Genomic DNA, 12,279 nt, shown 5'->3' with positions numbered 1-12,279 from the left:
TAGTTGTTGATGTGTTTTTTTTTTTTTTGTTCTGTTGGGTTTTTTTTCATCCAATAAATGCATTATGTTGGGAGATTTCTGATTATTCAGAAGGTTTGAATCAGGTACATACCTGCTTGATGTATGGACTGAAAAGCCACAAACTCCTTCCTGCAAGCAAATGGTGAGGTTCTTAGCTTTTAAAGGCCCTGTTGAAAGCAAATGTATGTCCTCACTATCAGGGGCGTATCTGCGTGGGGCCACAGGGGCCTGGGCCCCCGCAGATTTCGCCCTGGCCCCCCTCCCCGCCGTCAACCCTCCCCCGCTGCTTACTTTTGCTGGCGGGGTCCGACCCGCAATCTTCATATTTCGGCTTCCTCCGTGGCCATGTGCTTCCAGGAAGTAACGCTGCAGCGCTGATTCGTTGAATCTAGTTCGGCGTCTGACGTCCCAGCACGTCAGACGCCGAACTAGATTCAACGAATCAGCGCTGCAGCGTTACTTCCTGGAAGCACATGGCCACGGAGGAAGCCGAAATATGAAGATTGCGGGTCGGACCCCGCCAGCAAAAGTAAGCAGCGGGGGAGGGTTGACGGCGGGGAGGGGGTGGAGAGAGGCGGCGGCGGCAGCGGCGGGGGGGGGGGGGGAGGCAAAAATGTGCCCCCCCTCTCTGGCTCTGGCCCCCCCTACCGCCGGATTCCAGATACGCCCCTGCTCACTATGAGAGCTCTGAGGCCAAGTCAAAATTGGCAGAATCTTTTCCTGTCCATACTGCAGTTGTCAAAAATTCATCAAACAGAACTCTCCAAAGTATACCAAAACAAAAGACGCGGGAAAGAATGTGGAGGAAAGGCTCATGGAATTCTGTCTAACACTTCTGTGCATTTGTGTGTGTTTGTGTAGTCTGTGTATGTCTCTGACTTGGAAAGGAGAAGGGAGACATGGTTTCAATGGAGCAGTACCTAAACATGTCCTTGGTTTGGAAAGAATAATAAAGAGAAACCAAGTATGATAATATATGTAACCATGTGAAGGACGATTCTATAATGTAGGCACCCACATTTCTGCGTCCTTTGTGTTCTTGTCTAGAATACTAGCACTGTCCAGTAGAAGTATACCGGAGGTGCGAAGGCGGTAGAACGAGAGGACATGAAATGAGATTGAAGGAGGGCAGACTCAAGAAAAATGTCAGGAAGTATTTTTTTCACGGAGAGAGTAGTGGATGCTTTGAATGTTCTCCCGCGGGAGGTGGTGGAAATGAAAACGGTAACAGAATTCAAACACGCGTGGGATAAACATAAAGGAATCCTGTTCAGAAGGAATGGATCCTAAGGAGCTTAGCCGAGAGTGGGTGGCAGAGCCGGAGGCGGGGATAGTGCTGGGCAGATTTATACAGTCTGTGCCCTGAAGAGGACAGGTACAAATCAAGGTAGGGTATACACAAAAAGTAGCACATATGAGTTTATCTTGTTGGGCAGACTGGAAGGACCATGCAGGTCTTTTTCTGCCGTCATTTACTATGTTACCTCTGTCCCCTTTAGCTCCAGCCCTCCCTCCCTCTCTCTAGTGCTGCACCTTCAGCTCCAACTCTTCCTCCCTCCAGCGCTACCGCTGTCCCCTTCTGTTCCAACCCTTCCTCACTCTAGCACTGCCTCTGTCCCCTTCAGTTCCAGCCCTCAAGCTCTGCTTCTGTCTCCTTCCCTGTTTTTTTTTTTTCTTTGTTTTTGTTTGTTTGTTTTGAGGGGAAGGTCGTAGTTATAGCAGATTTTGAATTTTCCTTTCTCACAATTGATGTCATGTTCATAGAGTTGGATGAATGCCTTAATGCCTTTTATTGACTAATGAACAGAAAACAGAGCAGACCTGGAGTCCAGGAAAATCTTTATTAAAATAGACCCGACGCCACGTTTCGCCAAATAGGCTTTATCAGGGGTTTTCAAAACACTAACAAGGGGTTAAAGCAGTGCTTCCCCTAACTAACTAAAGGCCCTGTTTACTAAGGTGTGTTAGCGTTTTTAACGCGCGCGCTAACCATCTAGGTGCCTATAGGGATACTGTAGGTGTGTACACAATCAACGCACGTTAAAAACGCTAATGCACCTATAACACGGCTTAGTAAACAGGGCCTTAAATGTGCATCCAAGACTGCATGGAGCAGATCCTGAATTCCACATGAAAGCAGTATGGTGCAGAGCAGCAGCTTCTTACCTCAGTCTCACAGTGTGAGATGTGGACTCACTGTCAGAGGGAGATAAGGAGGTGGTGCTCTGCACTATACTGCTTTCTTTTGGAATTCCGGATCTGCTCATTGCTGTCTTAGGTGCACTGTGGTGAAACGTGGCCACAGAGGTCTATTTTAATAAAGGTTACCCTGGACTCTGGGTCTGCTCTGTTTTCTGCTTCTTGTTGTTTGCTACAGACTTGAAGAGCCTCCTTTGGTGTTGTGTTTTATTGTTTAATGCCAATACAGGAACGTAAGACCTTTGAAATAAGATTGATTGAATATTTTGACACCCAACAAACAGGACTTAATAAGGATCTGGGTTTTCTAGCCCATTATAAACCATAAAGTTGTATTTCTCTGTTTATTTCTCTGTTTATCACCCTCCTCTCACCTACCAACACCCATCCTGTTAGAATATCAATGAAATGCTTTGATGTCCCCATGCATACCCCCACCCTCCCACTCTGTCAGACTGTCAAAGTAATGCTTTGATGTTTCTCTTATATATACTATCTGCTAACACATTTGCTTATTTCCGATCTGACAAAGAAGGGCAACCTTCGAAAGCTAATCAAGAAATGTATTAAGTTATGTCCAATAAAAAAGGTATCATCTTATTTTCTTTTCCATGTTTTATTTTGTTTGATTTCTATTGATAACCTTGTTTAATGCCAAAACTGCTTATCAACCTCAATGTGCGATGTTAATATTACTTAACAAAAGCAAGTACTATTAACAAATTAAAGATGCTCATTAAAAAGAAAAAAAAGAGGGAAGGCTGACTAATTTCAAAATAGAGAGTAGAGAGGTGTGGTAGCCGTGTTAGTCCACTTTTAAAGGTAATCAATAGAAATAAAACAAAATAAAACATGGAAAAGAAATTAAGATGATACCTTTTTTTATTGGACATAACTTAATACAACCTTGAAAGCTAATCAAGAAAGCCCTCCCTTCTCTTATATCTTGGTGCAAATATGCTGTACTGCCTGCCCAAGACTGAATCCATCCCTCCCCATTCCAGGGCTGTATAACAGCTGGGCATGTTGGAGTTCTCCTAAAGAGCCTGTCTTGTAATTTACTCTGCCCCATAGTGCCATTTTGTTGCTAATTATAGACCTGGCTCTTTCTGAGGCAGCAGTAGCACCTTGGCAGTTTGCAGAGGCAAAGAAGCAAATGTTAGGTGTAGGTGTAGCCCAGGATCTCCCCATTCAGACACTGCTTGCGGTTCAAGACACACACATTGTTCAACACTGTTAGTCAACGCTTCTCTTCCTGTGTGGCTAAGATGCTCATTTTACAGAACGGCATCTTGGTGTAAATATATTTAGCCACAAAATACTGTGTGCTGATGATTAAAGCAAAGCTTCAGCAGCTGTACTTTGTCATTATGTACATAAGGAACAAAATGTGAAGCCATAGATTTCTCTGCACCAAGGGCAAGAAGAGCCTGGGGATGTGAAGCCCAGGAATTGTTAATTGTACTCTTGGGAAGGAGATACTGCACTAGTTGAAAGCATACTGCTGGGATGGGAAATGGCTGCCGGTTGTTAAATCTGCTAACTCTAATACTTCTCCCCCATCACTTGCAATCACAATCGCACTTACCCACCCTATGGTTTAAATTTCTAATATAGTCTTCCTTGGAGCACATTTCCACATAATTACCTATAGGTGGTGAGCATTTTTAAATGCTGACTTTTGTCAGCTAATTTAGATCCAGATGTTCAGTACTGGGCCATATCTGGGCACAGGTACTGAGTATCCAGGTCACCAGCAGTACTGGCAAGTTATGTGGATATGGCCAATATTCAATGCTCTACCCACATAGATAACTGGGCAAAGATAGGACTGCTATTTAAGGGCCCCTTTTACCAAACTGCGGCAAAAGGGGGCCGGCACTGGCGTCTGTGTTTTACACGTGCATCGAGGCCCCCTTTTAATGCAGTTGGTAAAAGGGAAGGTCTCGCTTTCCTGCAGGAAATGGCTGGGCGGCAAGTAAAGCACTTGCCACGTGGCCATTTTGTGTGGGAGCCTATTGAGGTGGCGGTAAGGGCTTTCACGCTAACCTGGCAGTAACTGGGCAGTGCGCGGCACTGCCTGATTACTGCTGGGTACAGTGCAGCACTACAAAAATAAATACATTTTTTTGTAGCACCAGAAATTATGGCGCAGTAGGGGTGGGCATAGCCGCCGAGAGGGGGGGCAGGGGGGAGAAAATTCCCCGGGCCCGGGCCTCCAAGGGGGGCCCGGTGCCACAGTCCCACCCGTCCTCTGTCGTCGACCGTCTGCCCTCTGTATTGAAATTGCAGTCTCACCTCCGTGAAAGCAGCGCTGCAGGCAGCAGAACGCCTCCCTTCGGCCCTCCTTCCCTCCCTGTGTCCCGCCCTCGTCTGACATAACTTCCGCGAGGGCGGGATACAAGGAGGGAAGGAGGGCCCAAGGGAGGCGTTCTGCTGCCTGCAGCACTGCTTTCACGGAGGTGAGACTGCGATTTCAATGCAGGGGGCCCGGCCCAATGGCGGACAGAGGGGGCGCTGCGGTGGAGACCTCGGGGGTGGTGGCAGGGGGAGCAGTGGCTGCAGCGATCTTGGAGGGGGGGAGCGGTGGCGACCTCGGGGGTGGAGGGGGGAAGCGGTGGCAGCGACCTCGGGGGGCAGGGCGGCAGGGGCGTGGCCCTGGGGGCGGCCTTGCCCCGGGCCCGGCCCAGTCTCTCGGCAGCCCTGGGGGTGGGAAGTGCTGCTGGGCTGCTGCAGTAGCCTGGTGGTACCTCCATTATAGTGAGCGGTAAGCCCTCACTGGGCTTACTGCCACTTAGTAAAAGGAGCCCTTAGTGGTCCTGTTTGCCAAGTTAGTTATGCCGGCACCAACGCTGAATATTGCCAGTGCCCGCATAACCCCACCTAGATTCCACCCTGGACTGCCCTGGTATTGTCCAAAGAGTAATTCCAAACACACTCTTCTAAATACTGACAATATCAGTCCCCCTTGTCTGGAGAGTGTCCCAGCAGTTGGAGGGGATATTCAGCGGCACTGCCTGGTTAAGTGCCACTGAATACCCCCTCCTGACCTACTCAGCACGAGTTCAATTTGTTTATTTAAAAAATTCTATAGATCGCGCTATCTTACAGTTCTAGGCAGTTTCCGAAATACATACGTATTAAAATCTTTACAAATGATACACTATACTTCAATCACATTAGACAAGACACAACATGAAATAAATAAAAAAAAAAACAAAAGTGACATCAATCCTTAGTTGTTAGCAAAAGGTTGTGTAAACATCAGAGCCTTTAAGCACTTTCTAAATTGTACCATAGAGCAAGTTTTACTCAAATCTTCAGGTAAGGCATTCCAGAAAACAGGTTCCTTTAATATAAAAAGCAGAATGATACACATCCAATCTGACCTGTCGAAAAGAAGGAACTTCTAAAAATGATTTACCACCAGATCACAAAGGTCTAATGGGCATGTGGATCTTCAAAGAACTGACCAAAATTAAAGAATCATTGTCATTTAGGATTTTATGGATCAAGGTCAAAACCTTGAACAAGCAATAGGCAACCAATGCAATTCTTGGAGAGCCTTTCCTTCGTGGTTAAATTGTTTTGAATATTAGGACCTTAAGATATAAAGTGATTATACTTCTATTGATTAATTTAGCATTCTATCACCAGACCAAATTATCAAAAATGAATTTTTATTGCATGCAACAACTGTGGTGTTTTCATCCTAAGACAGATTGTTTGGAGGCTTAAAGTTTGCCCTATCTGTCTCCAGCTCTCTGCAATGGAAAAGGAATTGAATCAGCTCAAGGAAGAGCTAGCAGCAGTTAATAAAAACCTCCCTCCATTGAGAATCCTGACCCTTTACAATCACTCTCACAAAGAATGAAACAACCCAGGAATGTTTGGTTTAGAGTTGTCTCTGGTTGGTTATGTCCTGTGACAGAGACACCCACTCGCCCAAAGGATACGAGTCCAAAATGCCTCTATAAGATTATAAAAATACTGTAATAGAACTTAAAATTGTGCAAACTTTGAAGAAAGATACTCAGCATATACTGAATCCTGATACTTTCCCACGACATCCACAAAGAATTAAACAACCCAAGAATAGGTGGCTTTCAGTGTGCTCTGCCAGATTACGACCTGTGAGAGACACCCACTCTCCCAAAGGATACCACTGCAAAAGGTTTCTGCTGCACTGGATAATTTAGGATTCATTTACAGGATTGTCATATTTTCAGGAGAAGAAGAAAAATACTCAACATCTACAAAATCCCCAAGACACTAAGACAACTGAAAAGAGAAAGGTAAATGATCACTAGGAGATTCAATCATCAGAGGCTTAATGTCTTCCAGGATCCTCAGCTGTAAGGAGGGCTATAAGTGACATTCTAAAACTGAAAGATGCTGAAGAAAAATATGTGGAGAATGGAAAGGAAAAAGCAGACGTGCTAAATAAATATTTGATATTTACAGAAGAAAGACCTAGAGGGGGGCCATAGACAACTAGAAAAATACATATTAAAATGAAATAAGGCATTATTCATGGAAGAGGACATTCATGAAGAACTTTCAGCCATGGGACCAGAAGGAATAAATCCCCAGGATACTAAGATCTTAGAAGTTCTGGCAGGTCACCTGAATGATATGTTTAACAGATCCATGGAGATGGGAGAGGTTCCACTTAATTGAAGGAAGGTGGATGTGGTCCCTCTTCACAAAAATACTAACAAAGAAGAGATAGGAAACTACAGGCCAATAAGCCTCACCTCGGTGGTGGGAAAAGAAATGGAAATGCTTCTTAAGGAAAGGATAATAAATGTTTTACAGTCCAATAAGCTGCAAGATCAAAACCAATATGTTTTTTTCCAGAGGCAGATCATGCCAATTGTATCTGACTTCTGTGACTGGCTAACTGAGCTAGATAAAGGGCATGTGCTGGATGTGATAAACTTGGAGTCAGCAAAGTCTTTGATATAGTTCCTTATAGGAAGCTTACGAACAGATTGACCAGCCTGAGGTTGGGTCCCAAGGCAGACAACTGGAGAAAAAATTGGTCAACTGAGAGAAGATAAAGGGTAGTGGTGAATGTCATTCATTCAGAAGAAAGAAAGATAAGCAGTAGAGTGCTTCAAAGGCCAGTTCTGGGGCCAATTGTATTCCAACATCTTCACAAGTGATATTTTGGAAGGGTTAGAAGGGAAAATTTGCCTTTTTGCAGATGACATGAAGATCAGGGTGGACACCTTGTAGGAAATAGGCAAAATAAGAAGTGAACTATAACAGTGGTGTTCAACCCAGTCTTCATGGGGTATCTGGCCAGTGGGATTTTCAGGATACCCACAATGAACATGCCTGAGGTGTATTAGCATTCATTTTCTCTATTACATGCAAATATCTCTCATACATATTCATTGTGAGTATCCTGAAAACCCAACTGGCTAGATGGTCCTTGAGGGACCATGTTGAAAACCACTAATCTATAAAAAGTAGAGGTCTGGTCAAATGCTTGGCAGTTAACATTTCATGCAAAGAAGTACAGCATTATGCATATGGGGTGTAAAACCCCAAAGGAATTGTATGCAATAGGAGGGGAGAGGCATATATTTTTAAATTTTAATTTCTTATATACCATCTGCAAGCCATTGAAGCAGCGCACATTGTAGGTGTTATTTCTGTCCCTGGAGGGCTCATGACAACCAAAGAAGAACAAAAGTCCTCCGCACAAAGATAGCCAGATGAGCAAAAAGACAGCCAGATGAGCAAACACAGCAAGGTGCATCATCCTTCCTGTCACACACACCCCCCCCCCCCCCCCCCGCTGTGCTTGCTCACATGGAGGGCTCATGACATGAGTTTGTTTCTGAGGCAATGGAGGGTTGTGACTTGCCGAAGATCACAAGGAGGAGCAGTGGGATTTGAACTGGGCTCCATCAGAAGACATATAAGGAGAGGTTGAATGTCCTAAATACATATACCCTAGAGGAGAAGAGGGAAGGGATATAATGCAGACCTTTACATACTTGAAAGAAATTACTGAAAAAAACAAGCTTTTTTAAACAAAGAGAAGCTCTAGAACTAGATGATATGATATGAAACTACAGGACGATCAAAAACAATATTGGGATTTTTTTTTTCACAGAAAGGTAGTGGATACCTGGAATGCCCTCCCAAAAGGAGGCGGTGGAAACAGAATGGTGCATGAAATCACAGAGGAATGGGATATACACAGTGGATCCCTAAAAGGCAAGATGTAAACCAAGCATAGATCACTTCAACTAAAAACATTACTTTACGCTCATTGCACAGCAGAACTCCAACAGCAAAGTAACCTGAACTGTATGGCATGTACAACCTCCATAATAAAAGCATGGAAAAATTATCCTGCAATTTGTGGAAGGTACAACTCCAACAACCTTCTTAGGCACACTCCATGGACTATTTTGATTTTTCTCTGCTATCATTTTAAATGGATCAAGGGGCTTTTAACCACTAGGTCATATTAAGTAAAAGTAAACGTGAACGTTTCACTACCATGGAAAACAGACTGCGGAGTACCACATGGATCACCTCTCTCACCCATTCTTTTCAACGTAATGATGACCCCACTAGCAAAATCCCTATTCAGTTAAGGCCTTAACCCTTTCCTGTATGCAGACGACGTCACAATATATATACTTTTCAAATCGAATCCATCAGATATCACCAATGTAGTAAAGAACAGCCTAAGCATAATGGACTCCTGTACAACGGCATTCAAATTAAAATTCAATAAAGAAAAAACACATGGAAGAGGCATAATCGAACGGGGCACCCAAGTTTTCCTGAGGACGTCCTTGCAGGACGTCCCCACGAAGGGGCGGGGAAAACGTATTATCAAATCAAGATGGACGTCCATCTTTCGTTTCGATAATACAGTCGGGGTCGCCCAAATCTCAACATTTAGGTCGACCTTAGAGATGGTCGTCCCCGATTTTCGGTGATAATGGAAACCGAGGACGCCCATCTCAGAAACGACCAAATCCAAGCCATTTGGTCATGGGAGGAGCCAGCATTCGAGGTGCACTGGTCCCCCTCACATGCCTTCACTTCCCAAGATGCAAAGGCCTGAAATATAAGTACATAAGTAATGCCATACTGGGAAAAGACCAAAGGTCCATCGAGCACAGCATCCTGTCCCCGACAGCGGCCAATCCAGGTCAAGGGCACCTGGCAAGCTACCCCAAACATACAAATATTTTATACATGTTATTCCCGAAATTGTGGATTTTTCCCAAGTCCATTTAGTAGCGGTCTATGGACTTGTACTTTAGGAAACCGTCCAACCTCTTTTAAAACTCTGCCAAGCTAACCACCTTCACTACGTTCTCCGGCAATGAATTCCAGAGTTTAATTACGCGTTGGGTGAAGAAACATTTTCTCCTATTTGTTTTAACAACATACGCGTCCAGTTTTTCCTACATATGCACACATCTTTGGAATACAATACCAAAAGCCCTGAAAAATCATCTTAACTTCTGAAAAATCCTAAAGACTCACTTTTTCAGAAAGGCATACCCCACAACCGGAATAAACACCGAACAATGAAACACAACAATTAAACTAAGAAACAGACAATTCTCAATCCCTTGCCGCATAATCCCACCCTTGCAACCTGCAGGGGACTAACCTCTCCAAATTGATTTAATTCTTTTAACCACTCTGTGTTAGTTCACACCGGAGCCTGTAATCACCCCTCCAGTATCATGTAAGCCACATTGAGCCTACAAATAGGTGGGGAAATGTGGGATACAAATGTAAGAAATAAATAAATCATTTCAAGTTTCATATTTATTTGATACACTGCCTTATCGATATACCATCAAGACTATTTACAATATAAACAAAATAGAAATAAATATTAAAAAGTGAACTACAACTCCCATATTGGAAAGAAAGGAGAAGGATTCGCTCAGCCAACGTATCTCAAGCTTCAGAACATCTGCCTCGCATCCCCCCAACAACTGTTCAAGATTGAAAGGGGAGAATTAGAGGGTGCTGGTGAGCTGTTGACAAAGATGGATGCTTGAGTTCTTCTCTCTCCTGATTTACAAGAGCATCATCTCATCTGCTTAATTATTTGGAATTCTGGTCTATTTTGTCTCCTATATTTGCCTAACAGGCTCATTTTCGAAAGAGATGGACATCCATCTTTTGACATAAATCGGAACATGGACGTCCATCTCCCAGGGACGTCCAAATCGGTATAATCGAAACCCGATTTTGGACTTCTCCAACTGCAGTCCGTCGCAAGAACGTCCAAATTTCAAGGGGGCGTGGTGAAGGTGGGACTTGGGCGTGCCTAAGACTTGGACGGCTTTGAGCCATAATTGAAAAAAGCAAGGACGTCCTAAAGTAAAATTTGGACGTTTTCACCCAGACGTGTTTTTTTTCTATGAGTAAGGCATAAAAAGGTGCCCGAAATGACCAGATGACCACCGGAGGGAATCGGGGATGACCTTCCGTTACTCCCCCAGTGGTCACTAACCCCTCTCCCACCCTCAAAAAACATCTTTAAAAATATTTTGTGCCAGCCTCAGATGTCATACTTGGGTCCATGACAGTGCATGCAGGTCCCTGGAGCAGTTTTAGTAGATACTGCACTGCACTTCAGACAGGCAGACCCAGGCCCATACCCCTCCTACCTGTTACATTTGTGGAAGAAACAGCAAGCCCTCCAAAACCCACCAGAAACCCACTGTACCCACATCTAGGTGCCCCCCTTCACCCGTAAAGGCTATGGTAGTGGTGTACAGTTGTGGGTAGTGGGTTTGGGGGGGCTCAGCACACAAGGTAAGGGAGCTATGTACCTGGGAACATTTTATGAAATCCATTGCAGTGCCCCTTAGGATGCCCTGGCATGTCAGGGGGACCAGTGCACTACAAATACTGGCTCCTCCCACGTCCAAATGGCTTGCATTTGGACGTTTTTGACATGGACGTCTTTGGTTTCGAAAATCGCCGAAAGAAAGAAAAGAACAACAAAGTCAAGCCAAGTAAGAGCAACAACTTCAGTGTATAATCAGATCACCAACTTGGAAAACTAGGAAACTCTGCAGGTCATTTGAACCTGCAGACTTTATACCAGTTTTCAAAGGGAAATGTTTTCTTTTGAGAATTGACTAGGAAATGTAGCCAGACAAATCTGCATCTGCTATTTATGTAGTTGCTTTTTTCAGTTCATTTCCACCAGAACCTGATAAAATGCAGAATGCCCCCCTCCCCTTCTCCCCCTCATCTCTGCCCTTCCACATCCCAATCCTCTACTGGGGACACATACAAATGCAGGGCCAATTCCCCTGATTCCCCCATCTCTAAAATATCCCCCACCCCCCAAATCCATTGCTCCTGCCTCCCCCATACGCTTTGTATAATTATACTACAGCAAGAGGCCCTCACTGGATGCCCACCGGAAGGGTGGAAGGCCAGATTTTAGGACTCAGGCTGTAAAAATACCAGCTAGGTTTAAAAATCTATGACTGGCTGAGCAAGGACTTGCATTTCCTGTAAGTTAATATGTGTCCCCGCTTGGGATCCATCCACTGGAATAGTGGTGGGTCAATTTACATACCTTAAACAGCCTAAACTGCTAAAAAGTACTGAAATGATTTAATATTTGAGAATCTGCAAAAAGCAGGTCTGAACAATGAGTCCTGCCACAAATTGGTACAATTTTTAATTCAAATATAGCACCTGTAATGAAAGATCAGATGAATAAAATGGAGCTTATTAGTTTTGGTATACAATGATACAGAGGTAATACAGAGTTCATGAGAAAGGTATGAAAAGTATTGCAGCCGGAAGATGTGAAACTGTTATCTCAACGCTTCCCAAAACATGTTGATAATTAGCAGTAGCTGAGAACGGAAGGAGGTGGGCACATCAGATAGCAGATCGCATGGGAAAGTATGATCTCAGAAAGTGAGAAAGATTAGGAGCAAGGTTTCTCACCATTCACTTCTATGGAGAGGATAGAGTATAAAAGATGGCAGATTTTGGCTTAGTTTGAGAGTCTTCTCCGAAGCTTCTGTC

The 12,279-nt window shown here is 44.2% G+C and overlaps 1 protein-coding gene across 3 annotated transcripts in view; it reads left to right on the top strand.

Moving 5' to 3' along the window:
- Positions 1-12,279, top strand: part of LEF1 (lymphoid enhancer binding factor 1) — a 248,260-nt gene that overhangs the window by 215,357 nt on the left and 20,624 nt on the right. The gene's annotated exons all lie outside the window — the stretch shown is intronic.

The sequence above is a fragment of the Microcaecilia unicolor genome, chromosome 2, assembly GCF_901765095.1.
Source record: "Microcaecilia unicolor chromosome 2, aMicUni1.1, whole genome shotgun sequence".
Classification (NCBI taxonomy): domain Eukaryota; kingdom Metazoa; phylum Chordata; class Amphibia; order Gymnophiona; family Siphonopidae; genus Microcaecilia; species Microcaecilia unicolor.
The sequence above is the reverse complement of the archived record's forward strand: the minus strand, read 5'-3'. Positions and strand labels throughout refer to the sequence as shown.